The 18,670-nt window shown below is 33.3% G+C and overlaps 1 pseudogene; it reads left to right on the top strand.

The window, feature by feature from the left end:
* Positions 1 to 14,637: 14,637 nt before the first annotated feature.
* LOC149219618 (CEN-like protein 1) lies at positions 14,638 to 15,742 on the top strand (annotated as a pseudogene).
* The last annotated feature ends 2,928 nt before the right edge of the window (positions 15,743 to 18,670 follow it).

Genomic DNA, 18,670 nt, shown 5'->3' with positions numbered 1-18,670 from the left:
TGCAATAAGAAAATCCTGATTTAATTTTCCCTTGAATTAAACAAGGAGAAAAATTATAACTCCACACCACAAGACAACATGTATGAGTTAACTAAGTTAATTTGACTTAGTAGGTTCACTTAATTCGAGTTGAGGGTCTAACTTAAGTTATGTAGAGTGTCTCCTACTTTGTAGGATCCCTAGTTTAGTTTATTTTGAGTTGTAATTAATTAATTCATTTTATCTAAGTTAAAAGTCAGTTGAAATAGTTCCATCTATTGGAGGAACTAGTAGGAGGTCTCGCAGTGGGGTGCAACTCGAGTGTTCAATCAGTTAACTCATAATTCATCCATAAATAACTCATCCACGTGTGATCTACGTGCTACTTAGTTGAGATTTGATTTCAAGGGAAGTGTACTATCAGTGGTATAATCATCCAAATTGTATAGATGGTGCATGCAGTCAAAGGAAGGCCTGTGATGGATTGCGCAATTCCAATTGAGGAATTTCCCTAATTAATAGGGTCTAATTCCCAATGAAATAGTGCAAGGATATAGGGACTTGGACAAGAATAAAATAAGTGAAGTATTGGCCAAGGCCCTTTTAGGAAGGTGTGAGACAAATAGAGATACTGTAGAGGTTTCTCAGGCTTGAGAAATACATTGTAATCTTCTTATATTTTCTCACTAATGCAATATATATATAACAGGGGTTTTGCTGGAAAATTATATATTATAGAGAAATGGAACACATAAGATATTTCAGAAACACAAACACATAAAATACATAAAAGAAGAGAGACACATATATACGTGGTTCACCCAATTTGCGCTATGTCCATGGAGAAACAACCAGTTCTTCCTTTTATATTATCTAGCAAAATGAAGAGATACAACCTACAACAAATCCAATGTAATTTCTTGTTCACTCTCGCATAGTCTCCTCTCTCTTTCTCACTTAGAATACTCACATACACAACTGCAATACAATTCCCTCATGTATAGCAAGGGGTTTCCTTCTAGGGAAAAAAACCCTAAATTAAAAATAATTTCTACCATCATATCATTCGCCCAATAAACTACTTAGGTTGACTACAAAATTACAATATTTTACAAAGGCAATTTTATATCTATTTTTAGCTTCAAGGGCGTTACCACCTAACCCCCAGTGGCCCCCAGACCACCATGGGTGGGACATGTCCCCCCTGCATGTAGTGGTGTAAAATCTTCATGGGGTATACATTTGGTTGAAATAAAGACCTTTGAATTAGGAAGATAATCAGGCTCCACACCCAACAATCTCCCACTTGGAGACTTGTTATAGCAACTCCACCGCTGCTTCATTTACTAAACAATGACTCCACTTTGGACCTGGTTGTTTTTCCTCTTCATAATCATACTTGAAAACCAATTGAGACTAAGAAGAATCTAAATTTCTCCCTTGTTAAAACTTCTGTTAACATACATACAGGATTTTTGCTGTTGTGTATCTTCTCCAGCTTCAATTATCCATCTTCCAACACTGACCGTATGAAATATTACTTGATTTGTATATGTTTAGCCTTGGAATGAAATGATGAGTTCTTTTCAAGATGAATGGAACTTTGGCTGTCGGTGTATAACCTACCCATCTCTTGCTTCTTACCCAATTCATCCATAGACCTTTGTAACCAAATCATTTATTTACTAGCCTCTGTTGCAGAAACATACTCTGCTTCCATTGTTGAAAGTGAAACAACACTATGCATCTTTGAAACACAACTAACAATTGTTCCACCTATAGTAAGCATATACCCTATGGTTCTCCTCATGTTATCTTTATCACCTACCATATCTGCATCAACGTATCCCTGTAGAGAAATGTTTGAGCGCCAAAGCATAATGCTTTATTTTGGGTACCTCTCAAATACCTAAGAATTCACTTCACTGTCGTTCAATGTTATTTTCCTAGATTGTTCATGCACTTGCTTACAACTTCCATACATGAGGTCTTGTGTAGACCATTGCATACATTAAACTTCCAACTGTTGATGCATATGTAACTTTAGACATATAATCCATGTCTTTCTTATTCTTGGGACACATATCCTTACTTAGTTCGAACTGGCTAGCGAAAGGTGTACTAACTCGTTTTTCATTCTGTATATTAAATATTTCCAACACCATTAATATGTACTCACTGTGAGAAAATTTTAATTTGCAATTTTTCTTGTCGCTTTTTATTCTCATACCAAGGATTTGTTTTGTGATATCCAAATCCTTCATTCCAAATGAATTTGCCAATTTTCCTTTGAGCACATTTATCTCCTGCATGTTAGACTGTGCAACAAGCATGGCATCTACATACAATAACGATATAATATAGCTACCATCATTTTTCCTTTTGAGATAAACACAATGATCTAAGTGAAATCTAGTATAGCCTTGTTCAGACATAAACCTATCAAATTTTAGATACCACTACCTTGGAGCCTTTTTTATGCCATAAAATGTCTTCTTCAACTTGCACAGTAGTTTCGCTTTCCCTTTGACCTCATACCCTTTTGGTTTCTATATATAGATCTCTTCCTCAAAATCCCCATGGAGAAAAGTTCTCTTTACATCTAACTGCTGAACAAGCAAACCTTCTGCTACTACTAGAGTTAAAATAGTTCTAATTGAAGTCATTTTAACAATGGGAGAAAATATTTCATCAAATTCTATACCTTTCTTGTGTGCAAACCATTTCACAACAAGTCTAGCCTTGTACCTCTTTCTACCTCCATGTTCTTCATTCAACTTGTAAACCTATTTATGCTGAGAAGTTATTTTACCTACTAGTAACTTGACTAAGTCCCATGTCTAGTTATGTAACAAGGAGTTCATCTCTTCTTTCATGGCTAGCTCCCAATTCTTCCTCATTTCTACCAACATTTCTTCTTCAAAACATCCTCGTTCACCAAAATCAGTCAATAATACATAATACAATGAATGTGAGTATTGTTCATGGGGTCTACTTACCCTGGTAGATCTTCTAACACCTCTTTCAAGTGTTTGAGGTGCCTGTTTCTGTTGTGGTTGTGGTTGTTTCTCATTCTGATTTTCAGACACCTTTACCTTTTATGTGATCTCATCAAGCAATGTGTATTCTCTATTTTCTTTTTCCTAACCCTTTTACCTGTCCATTCCTCCTCTAGAATAACACCATCCAAGTAACATTGAGGCCCTCTGTTTATTAGATAAACAACAATATCTACAACATCTGCCCAAAATTGTAAAGGAAATGATGCATGCAATCTCATGCACCTTGCATGCTCCATGATTGTCCTATTCATCCTTTCTGACACACCATTTTCATTTGGTGTTCATGGAACTGTCTTCTGTCTGTGAATTCCATGCTCTGAAAAATACTTATTAAACTCTCTGCTGCAATATTCTCCTCCATTTTTTGTTCTGAGACACTTCAACTTCTTTCCTATCTCATTCTCAACGAAATCTTTCCATTTCTTGAAAGTATCAAATACATCAGATTTATTTCGAATACAATAAATCTAGGTTTTTTTGGTTGCGTCATCAATAAAAGTAACATAATAACAAGAGCCACTGAGAGATGATACATGAGAAGGTCCCCATACATATGTATGCACAAGCTCTAATTTTTCACTGTTATTTTCTTTCCAAACTCTGAGAAAAGTGACTCTCTTTTGTTTTCCATAAACACAATTCCCATAGAAATCCAAATCAACATGCTTCAAACCTAGAAACAAATTTCTTGAGTGAAGAATGTCCATCACCTTCTTAGTCATATGCATGAGCCTATGATGCCACAATTCTTTATCTTCTCCTTTACCAACCTTTTTCACCTTTTTCTATTAGTAGGGCTCCTTTAGCAACCTTCCATGTTTCATCTGTAAAAGTAGTTACACAAGCTTCACCTCCCAATTTCCCTGTTGAAATTATATTGTTCTTCAGATCTTGAACATGTCTTACCTCCTTTAATATCCATTGGTTTCTATTATCTTTTTTTTATCAAAAATTTACCCATTCCAATTATTTTATAGGGTTCATCATCACCTAAATGAACTTGTCCAAAATCTCCTTGACCATAATTATGAAAATGTTTCCTATCGGATGTGGCATGGAATGAGGCACCTGAATCTACCACCCAGGAATCAATAATATTTTCTAATGAAATAATCAAAGAATCTTGCTACACATCACCTGTGAAATTCACTTCATGATGGTTTTCTTGTTATGCGTCTCCTTCTTTTCCATTTTCAAGACTTACAATATTTCTTCAGGTGTCCTTTCTTCTTGCATTTCCAGCACAATATTCTCGACATGGACTTGGATCTCCCTTTGCTCAGAGGGGCTTCACTCAATGTACCTCTGACATATCACTTGAGTTCATGGCATACTAAATAATACCCCTAATTTGACTACATATTATAAAATACCTCTAAAAATCACATTATTAACCCCCTACCAATACAAACCCAATACACCTTTCCAATTTAAAAACCCCCACTTTCACTAGATATTGTAGGTATCCATTTTTTCATTAACATTTTTTATACCCCTTTATATTTTTTCATTAGCTTTGAGATCAATTTTTTATACCTATCAATATAAAAACCCTTTACCCCCTATATAACCCCCAATATATTATGTCATTTTTTCCTCAAAAAAATATCCCCCAATATGAACCCACATGGTATAGTATTTCTCCCTAGTCAAGTCCCTGTGCCTTTCCTTGACTTAATGCGATATCATGGGCTCTTTCATCTTTACATTTTCTTCCCTTGGTCTCTATAGTCAAAGAACTACCTGATGTTTGATCGGAGATTTTCTGTTGCATTTCCTTGCATAGAATGTCATCAACAACATCATTAAACTTTAAAGTACTAGATCCAAAGATAAATTTACTAATGGTAATAGCTAATCCATTCCAACTTTCTGGAAGTAAGCACAAAAATAACATAACCCTAACTTCATCAACAAAACTTAACCTTGCAGAACTTCACTGATCGATAACGGTATTAAATTCCTTTAAATTATCAGCAACACATCCACCTTTAGACATCTTCATATTAAATAAATGCTTCATAATAAATACCTTGTTGGAGGTTGGGTTTTTCATATAGTTTGGCCAATGTCATCATTAAACCATCTATTATCGTTTCCTTTGAAATATTAAAGGTTATCGACACAGCCAGGCACAATAATATTGTTCCAAGTGCCTTTCTGTTGATAATCTCCCATTCTGTGTCTGTCATGCTGATTAGCTTCTTTGTTTTTCTGCTTAATGGTAGGTACAAATCTTTTTGATACAAATAATCTTCCATATGAATCTTCCACAACTGGTAGTTTTTGCCGTTATTTTTTTCAACCCTAGACCTACCATCTTCTGCCATTACTCCTACTTGAACTAGGAACCATTCTCTCCTGCAAGTTTAACAGCCAAATATACCTTCAACTATGATACCAATTGTTGGAAAATTATATATTACAAAGAAATGGAACACAGAATATTATTGAAACACAAATACAGAAAACACATAAAAGAAGAGAGACATAGATATACATGGTTCAACCAATTTGGGCTATGTCCTTAGAGAAACAACCAACCTTTCCTTTTATATTATCCAGCAAAATAAAGAGATATAACCTAAAAAGATCCACTGTAATTTCCTCTTTGCTGTCACACAATCTCCTCTCTGTTTCTTGCTCATAATACATAGATACATAGACACAATACAATTCCATCATATATAGCGAGGTGTTGCCTTCTAGGGGAAAAACCTAAATTAAATATAACTTCTACCGTTAGATGATCTACCTAATGAATGTCTTATATTGATTATGAAATTACAATATTTTTCAAGGCAAATTTACATCTATTTTTAGCTTCGGGGGATCTTCCTCCGAACCCCTTCATGGAGGGGTGTACAACATCCCTGTGCTATACATTCGGCTGAAATAAAGACCTCTGAATGAGGAAGATAATTAGGCTCCACACCCAACAGGTTTTTAGTTGTGGATTTCCCAAGGAAATCATTATGTAATTTATTGATTGAAATATTTATCTTGTATGCTTCGTGATTTATCAATTGATTAGTTTTTTCTGTTGCTTAGTAGAGTAGATTTGAGTCTTTTATTTTAGCATATTAAATAAGAAGTATTAATCTACAAAGAATTTCTACAGTGTGTGAGTGATTTATATTCTTATGTTTTGACCTACGTTTGAAGATTTTTTATAACATGGATTCAAACTTTTGATTATTAGGTTTTTGTTATTTATTTTGCAATAATATTTTCAATACCTAAAGGAGTTTAGAAACCAAGAGTTACTATTAAGAAACCCTAATGATTTAAATCTTTGACTCATGCTTGTGCATCTTGAATATTTTATGAAAACATTGGATCAATTTTCTTCAATATGTTATGCGTTTTGGTCAAATAAACTATTGTTATAAGCTTGTGATAGGCATACTTTGTTAGCTTTGACCTAGGGTTGTGGTGAAAGTCTAGAAATATTAATACCTTGATATTTTTAAATTTGCAAGAAATCAATATTGATCTGTCTTCTTGTTTCATGGAAGTGTTTTAAAAGTGTTTCAATCCTAAAAGAGTTGGGTTAGTGGATTTGCTTGTCACATAGTCTCTAAGCGCAAGAATGTGGTTTCTTGGTTTCATTCTTGACTCTTGAATTTAAGTTATAGATAAAATATCCTTTCAATCGTAAGTTCAAGATGTTGGTATTAATACTTATACATTGAGATTCGAATTTTGGGATGCACTATAGATAAAATAGATTATTTATCTGATTAAGCTTGTTTGATCAATATGAGAATAAGAATGGTTTTCATGTGACACTGTATGCAGGGGTGTGAAGAGTTATTGAAGGGATTTTACTGTTGGTTTTTTATCACTCTAAGTATGGAATTTGATATTTAATATTCTATTGAAGTTCAAATAGTTTTCCTAATATTTCACTCGAAAGATTGAATGATTTTGGGTTGAGAAGGGTTTCTTGGGTTCTTATGCATGGTGGACAAAACCATAATAGTTGCATTTTGTTTTACACAGTCCGTGGAAGGTTTATGATTGAAAGAGTGCAGGAATAAGATTGACTTAAAATATGGTAAGTACAGGAACAATTTGATGATTTATGTGGATTTTATTTGTGTGTTTTCGAGTTATTTTAAAAATTTGTTCTTTTTTGAGAATATTTCTTTAGTTTGAAGTCTCAACTTGTGGTTAGAAAGGAGGTTAGCATCCAGAGTGATGTTGGTGTTGCTATACAAGTTAGTATAGGAATATGAGTAAGGCATTTTCATTTATTTTCAAAACTTGGAAAGTTGACTATTTGGTGTAGAGAGAGGTTTGCAAAATTTGACAAATTTACTTGGAATTGACTGTGATATGCCTCAAATATTATGAATCCATGGTTTGACGATTAAGTGTTGAGGATTGAAATGCAATTCTATCATTGTACAATTCCTAAATATTTTAAGTAAAATAATTTTATCCTACAAAAATTGAGCTAATGATTTTTGGAAAAATGAATCTTGAAACATTTTTTAAACAAACAAAAAGAAAATTTTAAGTTATCATAACAGTAAAATTTTCCACTAGACATTTCCATGAAATGGATTGCATTATACTAATATAGAATTGTGGGGTTTTAATACACGTTTTCCAACTATGGATTTAGTTTTGTATTGTAATGTAACATGAGCTAGGCCTATGCTACAATGGACCTCATGTTTAAAATGGCTTTTTTGTTATCATCGTAATGGTACAAGAACTGTTATGGAAATCATTTTTTTTACACCATGTAATTTTTTTAATTATATTTTCGTTTGGGGTAGTGCTTCTAACATTTCTTGAATGTAACTCTTTTGTTCTAGAAGATATAGTTACAATTTTTTGTTTGGAAAATGTAGTGGGGTGTTATTTTAACTTATTTATGGAGATGGTGATTGGGATTTTAAAATATAGTGGGAGAAGGAAGTTCAAGCAAGTGTAAGCATAGATTAATCCAACCAAATCATGATAGTGTTTAAGGAAACATAGAGCAGGAAGCATGACGAGGATTATTAGCTGAGAAGTAAATACTATAACAAGGGAATATAGTAGGGGTATAAATAAAAAAAGGAGACAAAAAATCTTATAGAAAAATAATATTTAGAATATCAAATAATATTGAGGGTATTTATAGTAGGTTTACCAAATGAGTCCTACAAAATAAAAAAGGGATTACATATATATTCTAATATTACATAAATGAGATCCTATACCATAGCTAAGCTAAATAAAAACTTTGTGGAAATTGCATATTACGTTGGTTTACACACTATATCTATAGTTTACTACTTGCTTATAGTGATGGCAATCTCTCCCATTGACACTAGATCCATATATTCTCATCCTAGTAATTTTACCAACTTCATCAAGTCCACTAACGCCTTATTAACCTTAACCTCTGAGAAAACAAATACAATGAAACATATACACCTACTTCACACAACATGATTCCATCATCACAACTTTGCATTAGTCATTCTCTAATTAACATTATTTATGTTGTGTAGAAATAACTTAGAATTATAATGTAAATGATACATATAATACTATTTTATAAAAAATAACTTCAAATACTTATTGTTATACCTTATTTAATTTTACCTTTCTCCAATTATATACTAATATTTAATGGTGTATTGTTTATATTATATGTTTATTGAGCCTACAGGCTCACCCTATAATCCATGATGATATTTGTTAGTGTCTATGAGTCACTAGTGATCAAATGTACTCTTCTTATGTGGTTGATAGGGTCATTAGGTCAAATTGTTATATTTTCAAATAAAATTTTAAATAAAATTTGATCATTGGTCACTGTCTAGGCTTTATTACTACTCCTTGGTGGTCATAAAATGTTGTCATGTTCTTGTCATCACTCCTTATGATAGGTCACTAGAAGAGTGTCTTGGTCATCATTAGGTCATCATATCAGTGCAAGGTTTTGAAGGTCCTTAATCATGGTTTTAGGTGTTCAGTTAGTGTCATTATTAGGTCATATCATCATTGTCATTTAAGAGTCATGTCACCACTAGAGTCATCATGGGAGTTAGTAATTAGGGAAAGTGTTCAAAAGATTCCAAAAAGTACATTTCACTCTTCATAAAGATTTAACTTTGTGTAATAAAGTTACAAAGTTGTAGTACACTACCTCATCTCATTATTTCTCAAAAAGATATGATGATGTCATTCCACCACAAAAAAAAACAACTTTTCAAGTTATAAAAGACCATCCAAAGCATTAAAAGGTCTCATTCTGTTTTCTTAGAGCTCTCATCGACCATTCAACATCTTTTCAGCATTCAAAGACTTCACATTTCCATCCTCAATCCCTAAATAGTTAACACGTTGCGTTTCTGCCTAGGCATGCTGCGCTTCTGCTAGCTTGCTGCATTTTTTGTTTTTGGACGACAAAGGAGAAAAAAGATGGTTAAACCAACATTATACAAGTTCAAGACACTCTCAATAAGTAATTATAGCCTCTCATTAGCTCTCATTTGGTGAATTTTCTTCAGCAAGTGGTGAAATCCCTCTCCTAGGGTTTTTTGTTGTGCTTTCAAGTTAGATTGGTGTTTACTTCATTTCCGTGAGAAATACCTTGTTTGTCTTGTTTTCACACCCTTGTTCATACTTCATACACCTCCCCCAACCATTTCCCACATTCAACTTCCTCATTTCCATTATTTTTCCCTAAAACCCTATCCCACGCTGTGCTTTTTCCAAATTCTGGGTTAGGACTGTGTTTTTGGATTTGTCCCCACTTCCCCTCATCCATTTCAAGAAATTCCACTTCCCTAGTGTCCATAACATCTATCCCTACCCCCTAGAATTTTCTCACAAATTTCCTAATTCCTATCCCCTCTATTCTCTTACCTAAACTAGGAGCCCTTTTTTCCCCCTATTTTCCCATTCCCATCCTTCCCTTCCCTCCTATCATGCTAGGGTTTCTATCATGCAAACCAACACCATGGGTAGTGAGAAGAAGAAATATAAGAAGGGATGACCTATCTCCAGATACGAGCCATCTCATATGTAGGAAATCAATGCTTCACCAATTATCAAAAGGTCATTTGTTGCACACAGGGACAATCTTACTTCGAAATCAGTTTTTGAAGTAATAGAGATGAAGTTTACAAAAGTGGAAGTGGTTTTTGTCAATAATAAACCAAAGAACAAAAACCCCCTTCATTTTATGCACATGTGTTATCATTTGAGAGTAATTCCCAAAACACAATTGCTACATGAGAGTTGTTGCATTCTGGATAGCTTGAATTCATGTCAGTTTTTTAGGGGTTTGGCGCAGGTGTTTGCAGTGCTCGATGACTCTATTTTGTAGTGGACATAATAATATTTCTAACATACCTTTGGCAGATTCTAACTGATCCAGGAATGCCTCCAAATCACTGTCCAAACCACATGTCTCGCTTCTGCAATTTTTCATTGCGTTTTTAACAACCAACTAGAAACTTGGATTCTAAACAAATGGGAAAGTAGGTTTGAAAACTTAGAGTGGTTGTACTTCAAAACGACCTTATCTAACAAATTTCCTAGTTTTGTAGAAAGTTTTGTGGTTAGAGAGATATTGCTCCATCTTTGAGCCCTATTTTTGCATAACATCGAGGAATGTGACCCTCTAGAAGCGCATCGTGGCCATGCTGCGCTTTTTACCAAGGTCTCCAAATTAGAAATGGCTTACATGTACGGAAATATCTTGGTCCCTATGTCACAAATATCAACTTTATTTTTCATTTGAACTCATAGTTTGGGAGAAAAAGTAAAAAAACTAGCCAATTTTCATGTTTTTGCTACCATTTTGGACCTCACATTGCACTTCTAGAGTAGTTGTGGAAAATTGAGTTTTAAGTGGTATTAGAGAAGAGTTTTTGCAAACTTGAAGTTTTAGAGGCCCGGTAGACATTCCCATCTTTCCAACCATACAATTTTTAGCCCAAAACTCCTTCGGGAAGGCCTCCAAAACATCTTGCCAAAATTTGTTACGCTTCTGTGGAGAAACCTATTTTCGAAATTTTTTAGGGTCAAGGGTTGACTTTTCTTGATGTAATTATTGTTGAGATAATTGTAAATAATGTTTTTAATTGTTCTAGGGATTGTAAGAGTGAAATTTATTGTAATTAATGCTTTCAAAGTCAAACTAAGTCAGTTAGTCTAAACAGGGAGTTGGTTTCTAACCTCCCTAGTTTTGGGTATGGTTAGAGATTTTGATGTAAACAGTTCCTATGATGATGGATTCGACCCCTGGGAGGGAGAAAGTGGTTTTTGGTCTATATGTACCCTGATCTATGTGATAGAGAGGGTTGGATGCTTGTGAGTCGAAGGCTTTGAAGCTAGTGTACACCATCACTTTTGCAGGAGTAATACAAACAGTTTGCAACTATTATCTTGGGATTCCTATGGTATGATTTTGTGACAGTGTTTTTTCTTTGTTTTATCATGAATATGAATGTCATGTCTCCTTAATTCTGTCTTAATGCTTTCATGTGATCATCTCACTAGTTTTCTAGCAGAATTTATATGTTTATGCTCTATTTTGATGAGATTTTCATGTTTATGTTTAATTTCTTTTGATAAATAAATTCATAGCTCGTATGCTCATTTTGATCCTTCACTTTTTCAACTCTACACCACCACGACAACCCAAAAATGTCACTCAACATATCTACCTTGCCCCATCTTTTGAAACGTTGATCTAGTTTCCTAGACGTATTGACCCTGCTCCAGCAAACCCTAAATTTAGACCTACTAAGCTTTGAATATCTAGCCCAAGATCTATCTTCTTCTCCAGTCACTCATTGGCTATGAGATCATAGAGAGAGTCCTCTCTGATTTGGTAGGGCTAGCTACCAGATCCAAAGTTGGCCTGAGGTTACCTACATCGGTCTCCTTTCTTAGCCTTGGGACACTGAGGAGTGCTAACAAGAGCCATGTGTAATTTTATCCTTGATCAACTTGGAGTTGACACATGTCTCTTAAAGAAAATAATTGAAATGAGAAAATATTTTGAGATATAATAAAAACATAAATGATTATATATACATAGTTAAATTTTAGAACATTCTCATTGCGCTCACTTGTTTCATTGACCTTTCACTTTCACTCTTCCAATAATAAGTAAAATATTTCAACATCTATGTTAAATAATATAATTTTATATTATTTTGATTAATTTTCTTTCTGATTTTATTATAACATACAAAACTACATGTACTTTTTCCATATTATATCAACATCTATAATAATTAAATAATTCGTATAAAATATCTCCTCAACAACCCCCATAAAGTAATCCCAATATCAGTCAAGAGACCAAGTTACAAGGGAAACAAATTCGGTAATCCCAATACACTGGTACCAGAATAATTAATTAATTCTACAAAATGTGTAAAAAATCTCATGGACAACTCTCGAGAAGGTAATCCCTGTATCAGTCAAGAGACCAAATTCGAACGGAAACGAATTCCGTAGTCCCGATACCCTGAGACTAGAAAAAGTTTAGAAGAAACAAAACACCTTTTTGAGAGTTGCCAACGATATTGACGAGTTCTCTTCTGTATTGGTTCAGTAGGTCCATCTCAGCAGCAAGAATCGTTCTGTATCGAAAATTAAACATGCGCTTACTTGCCGTGGGAAAATGTAAATTTAACAAATTTTGTAAATTTAGCAGAGGTTTTCAATTAACAAGTTTCGAACAAAAGTGTTTTAATAAAATACCATATCAGTAATTATTTTACATCTTATGAGCTACTATGAGTTTCCTAACACTATAACCATCCAAAACTGTTTCTCAAAAAGATTTACATTCGGCCACTTAACTCCTTCCATGACGTCAACCATGATGTCCGTTTCTTTATTAAATATTAAATCATTTTCAGGTTTTTTTGCCGAATAATCTCTCGTAGGTCGAATCCTGACAAATTGCTAGCTGAATCCGACCACCTCAGACGCAGATCAGGAAAGCTCGCATATTTTACGTGTGTATTTTGGAGGCCCTAGTTTCCAACTTTCAAGAGATACAAGATTTGTGTAGTCAACTCACGTATCTGTTAAAGTGCCCCGAAATGAAGCAACAGAGATTGCCAGAAAACAAAATGGAATATTTTATACTTACGATTAGAATGGAATGATATATTCTCATTCTTCCAGTTATGAATATTTTAGTAGGGAGTGGTTTAAGAGGCAAGGAATTGCCCCAACGATCATGGCTAGAATCCAGGTAAAAAAGTTTCAAAAAATCTTGTAGAGGCAGTGTTTGAATTGTGTTTTTGATGGTGGAAATGGATTCAGCACCATCAAAAATGTCTAGGACACCTAAAATTTTGAAGTTTAACAACTATAATTCGTATTTACAAAAATACTTGCCGGATTTTCTCTAAATATGATCATAATTTCCATAACTTCCCGGGCAACTCCTCCACCTCGTTAGACTACGCGTCTTAGTATAATCACAGTATATAAGAATTATAAAAAATTATATATATATATATATATATATATATAATTTTATTTTTACAGGTTAGAGAGATCTATAATGTAATAAACATAAAATTTATTTTATTTACTAAAATTGTTTGTAAGTTGTTTCATTTCTTACCAAATTGATTTTTGAAATAATTTTTAAATTGATTTAGATATGGTAATGCAGAATAGGCATTTTCTGAGGTTATAATGATATTGGCATGAGTCCGAGCTTATAGTGATAATTTCTTGTCACATCATGTGTGCATAGTTCCTAATTATTTTTTAATATGCTTTGAAATTAGTAAGAGTTGTCTAAATAAATTACATTGAGATTATTGTGATAGAATTTGTATACCTTGTAGTCATAGTGATTAATTGGAGACATTCTTAGTAATGTTGTTTATGCCCCGCCGCCAAATATCTATTGCATGCCTTGCCTCCAGAGATCTATCACATATCTATTACATGCCTTGCTACACGATATTTATTGCAGGTCCCCAATAACAAGAATAGTCCCAATCAACTCTTATTAAGTGAGTATGACTTTACCCAATCAAAAAAAATACCATTAAATTCATTTATAAAATCAAATTTTAACATTTATAGAATTCTATTTTCTTAAAAAAATTAGTGTCACTCTATTCTGTTTCTAATTTTTAATAAATTAATTATTTGTTTTCTTAAATTATTATCAAATTTATCAAAATTAATTTTAATATTTTTAAAATTTCGTTTGTTTGGCTAATTCTTTTAATACTTATATTTGTATATTTTATTTATATATATTTTTAAATTAAATGAACTCTTGTCACTTAGTAGAATTTTAAACAAAAATATACATGATATTAAACCCTAAATCGGACAACCATACAAAACGTGAATGTGAGGCACATCCCTAGATAACCACAAAAATCACAATAAAGAAAATGGACTCGACGGTGTTCTTGTGCATTTAAATGTACTGCAATCTTATTTTATGTGCTGGCAAGAGAATTCCGATTTATTCAATCTCTTTCACTCTATCTATATAAATTGTTATATGAAATGTAATTGACAACGGAGCCCAGAGAGGACTTTCCAAAGGGATCCGTTGGCTGCGGTTAATTTGACCTTAAAAATGGCAATTCGACTTACAGAACCATTAAGGGTCGCCAAAATTATAGGGGATGTGGTCGACATGTTCACTCCCAGCGTTAAACTGGTAGTGAGTTATGGACCAAACCAGGTCAGAAATGGACACGAATTGATGCCTTCGGCCACTGTGTGCACCCCTCGTGTGGAGGTTGGAGGCTCAGATATGCGAACGTTTTTCACTCTGGTATGCCCTTCCATTCTCTTCGTCTATTCTATTCCCTGGCATCATGTGGTGCACAATTTTCTTAATTCCTCACTACGAAAGATACAAGATGAGTTAGTGGTGCTCTAATTGCTGCTGAGGATCAGGGAGTTGCATTTCCTAAATGATAGGATTATGTTTTGGCTAACTGTGTGGTTTCAGATTATGACAGATCCGGATGCACCTAATCCTTCCAACGCGATCCAACGCGAATATTTACAATGGTAATTCTGCATACTTTCTGATACTGAGCATATTTTTTATAAACGTTTAGATATCAGAACTAACATCCTATATGCACAGCGTTTGCGTTTGTAGAGTCTAAACATTCAGTTAACATTGAAACTTACATCATATGCAGGATCGTTACGGACATCCCTGCTACGACAGAGGCATCTTTCGGTAGGAAATGAAGCAGTATTGGATTAAACTTACTTTTATATTGTGAATCCCAAATCGTCGAATGTTTTGGAAGTGGTTTGAGGGTTCATCCATGTAAAATGCATTATATGGAAATTACTAGCCATGAATAACCGTCAATGTCAAATTACTAGAGCATAGTTTAGTTCCATAAATTATGAGACGTAATCATTGAATCTACACCGTCTTTTTTGAACTATCTCATACGAATTTATTCCTCAATATTTATTCCTGTAAAGGCTTTTGTGGATGTGTTCAGGAAGAGAGCTGGTGAGTTATGATGCTCCGAATCCTGTATGCATTGGCTCTGTTCAAACAGGCAGCACGACAAACGGTACTTGTCCCTCCTGCATCGCGCCTAAACTTCTGCACCAGAGATTTCGCTGATACTAACGGGCTTGGATTGCCTATTGCAACGCTCGAAAAGAGAAAGATCGAAGACGTTAGGGGATTGCCATTTCCGTGAGGAATAAGTTCATGACTTTGTATTCCAATGCTATTGATTCTCGATATGCGTGACAATGTTATTGATTGCATCCCAAATGCTTTATCGTGGTAGTATTCTTTATTACAAATCTCTGATCGAAGACGATAGGAGATTGCCATGCCCATCATTTCCATGAGAAATAAGTTCATGAATTTTTGTTCCAATGTTATTATTGTGTGACAATGTTAGTGATTGTGTTCCAAATGCTTTATCTAATTCAAATCGTGGTAGTATTCTATATTACAAATCTCTGATTTGACATGGTTATTGTTACTTCATGGTACTCACAATTATTCGTCTTACTTGACAAAATCTACAGTGGATTGTGCATTAATCTATGTTCTGATGGTTAACATCTGGATTTGGAGAATTAGTAAAATTAAAGATTAACGAAGATTAGTAATAGTCATTTTTATGAAATGTTCACAGTTAATTTGACCAAGATGAATGTACGCAAGTGTCTCCTTCTCGGAGAAAATTTGATTTAAAACACCTTAACTTAATTGTGTTAGCAAAAAATATGAGATAAATACGAGAGAATATGGGATGAGAGTAAAAATGTTTTGAAGTATTATTAATGATCAAGTGGGTTTTAATAGGTTAGAAGTCAAATAAATCTAGGTTAAATTGAAAACCAAATATCAGATGAGCATATCGCTTGCAAAAAGGATAGATGAGAATTTAATTTAAAAGGTAATATTTAATACAGTTTATAATAATTAATAAATTAATAAAAGTTGTAACTAGATAATCATATAAATTATACATAATTTATTAATATTTATGAATAATTCTTGGTCACATAAATGATATCATTGTTTTATTGGATTTGTAATTAAATTTTTTAAATTTAAGTAAAACACAGATAATCATGGTTGTAGGACAGGTTTATCACAATGAACATGATAGTTAGAATTGTGACACTAAAATGAGCATAGCACAAACTTTAATAAAATAAATGGTAAGGTCAAATAAAATTATGAGTAGATGTTAAGTTCAAAATTACATATTGCAATTCCTTCTTTGTTGGTTTATTTTTTTTCTCAAATTGAGTTACACGACGAGTATATATTAAAGCATTGTTCACTAAAGGACGTGTTTACACTAAAATTTGAAAATATTTTTCTACCATTTATCATCTAGAACATAACATATTATTCCAACGAAAACAACTTTATTGTAATAGTAATAACCATTAAAGATCAAGATCAACAAAATTTTATAACTTTCTTAGAATGATATAATGTTATGAGTATTAACATGGACAAATGAAGCATGTTTTAATCATTGAATATATGTACCATCTGTTACCAACAATCATTCAAGGTTTAAATAAGTAAGAAATTATTAACATAACTGAAAAACCGTCATTTCACTAAAAGGGGTTATAAATTTCTTTTCAAAAAAACAAAAATATCATTATAGGAAAATAGTCAAACTAGTAGCATTACAAAAATACCAACCACATCCCCAGAAATCATCATAACATTACCAAAAAAAATTATCTTCCAACCTAATGTTAGAGTTATAACACCTATTTGTTTTCCATGTAATAGGTTAATTATTATTTATCCATAAATGTTGATCAACTAAATGAGAATACAAGATTCTTCCATTGATCTCATGATGATGTGTCGTGATACTTCATGAAACATTGATAAAAATAATTTACCATCCAAGACTCCAATGCAAACCTACGAGAACATAAGAGCACTAAGTGCAAGTGTATTTATGAAATATTAATTTTGTACAAGAACTTAATTGGGCTCGAATCCCTCATGGGAGGGAACAGAAACATGTGAGAAAAATGTGAGACATAGGAGAATTAGTTAAATTTTTCAATCCATCATTCAAGGGTTGGTTGCATTAGTTGCTCGTGTTTACAAGAGGACCTAAGAGTTTTATAAAGGAATTTATTCAAGAGGAATGAAGTCATGATTTATGAGAGATATCTACCCAACCATAATATTTTAGAGAATGTAATGAACGTTTAGGTACAATAATCATTCTGATTAGATGAGGAACTATGTGGAGAGGTAACTATGATATCAAAAGAGAAAATATGTCAATTAAGAAAAGACATGTCCACTTCATTGATTCATATATTTCTAGGAAGATGAGTGTCTATTTATCTAAGAGGAATAACATATAAGGAAAGAACCAAAGTGCGAATTTTTCCTAAGATAGAGTCCTAGATTGAACCAAACACAACATAGGTGAGAGGCATCCCAATTAGAGATGGATTTTATTAGTTAATATGTTTGATGCATCCATCAATTTCTACTAGGAGGGCGTGGGTATGAATCCGTAAGTGTAGAAGAATCTAACGAAGTTTAGGATTGAGAAATTTATAGATCCATCACATTACAAGGTTTCAATTGATGTGGAATTATGTTCATGTTGATTTATTGTGTTCAAATATGAGATACATGGGTTTGGATAAATCTAAAGTTTTAACATCAATAAGAGGCTTTGTTTCTCTTGTCAAGAGCATGGTGCTTGTCTGGTTGTAGGTCCAAATGCATGCATGCAAGTGGATGTCCCCAAGTATAAATTTAGCCATGGAAGAAAACTATTGGGTATTTAATGGATGAAGAGGAAGGAAAAGATCAATTTTATATACAAATCAGTGTGCAATTTAATTTTTTTGTCTATTTGAAAAGGAGGAAGAGAAGACCCTTGGCTTGACTTCTATGTGAACATGTAGTAAAAAAATTAATAGTGGGGCCATGTATGAGTTTCAACATATCAACGTCGAGGCCATGGGTGGTAGAATCATATTGAATGACAAGGAATCCAATGGAGTGAAGATGTGATTTCTTAATGTTTGGAGATTGAGAATAGAGATTTTTGGCATTGTCATTTTCAATTGGTTTTTAATCATGCAATCCTAATGTTGTGTGAAAT

Source organism: Pinus tabuliformis, chromosome Q (genome assembly GCF_031772625.1).
Source record: "Pinus tabuliformis cultivar Carrire ecotype Pingquan chromosome Q, CPIR1, whole genome shotgun sequence".
Taxonomy (NCBI): Eukaryota; Viridiplantae; Streptophyta; class Pinopsida; order Pinales; family Pinaceae; genus Pinus; species Pinus tabuliformis.
The sequence above is the reverse complement of the archived record's forward strand: the minus strand, read 5'-3'. Positions and strand labels throughout refer to the sequence as shown.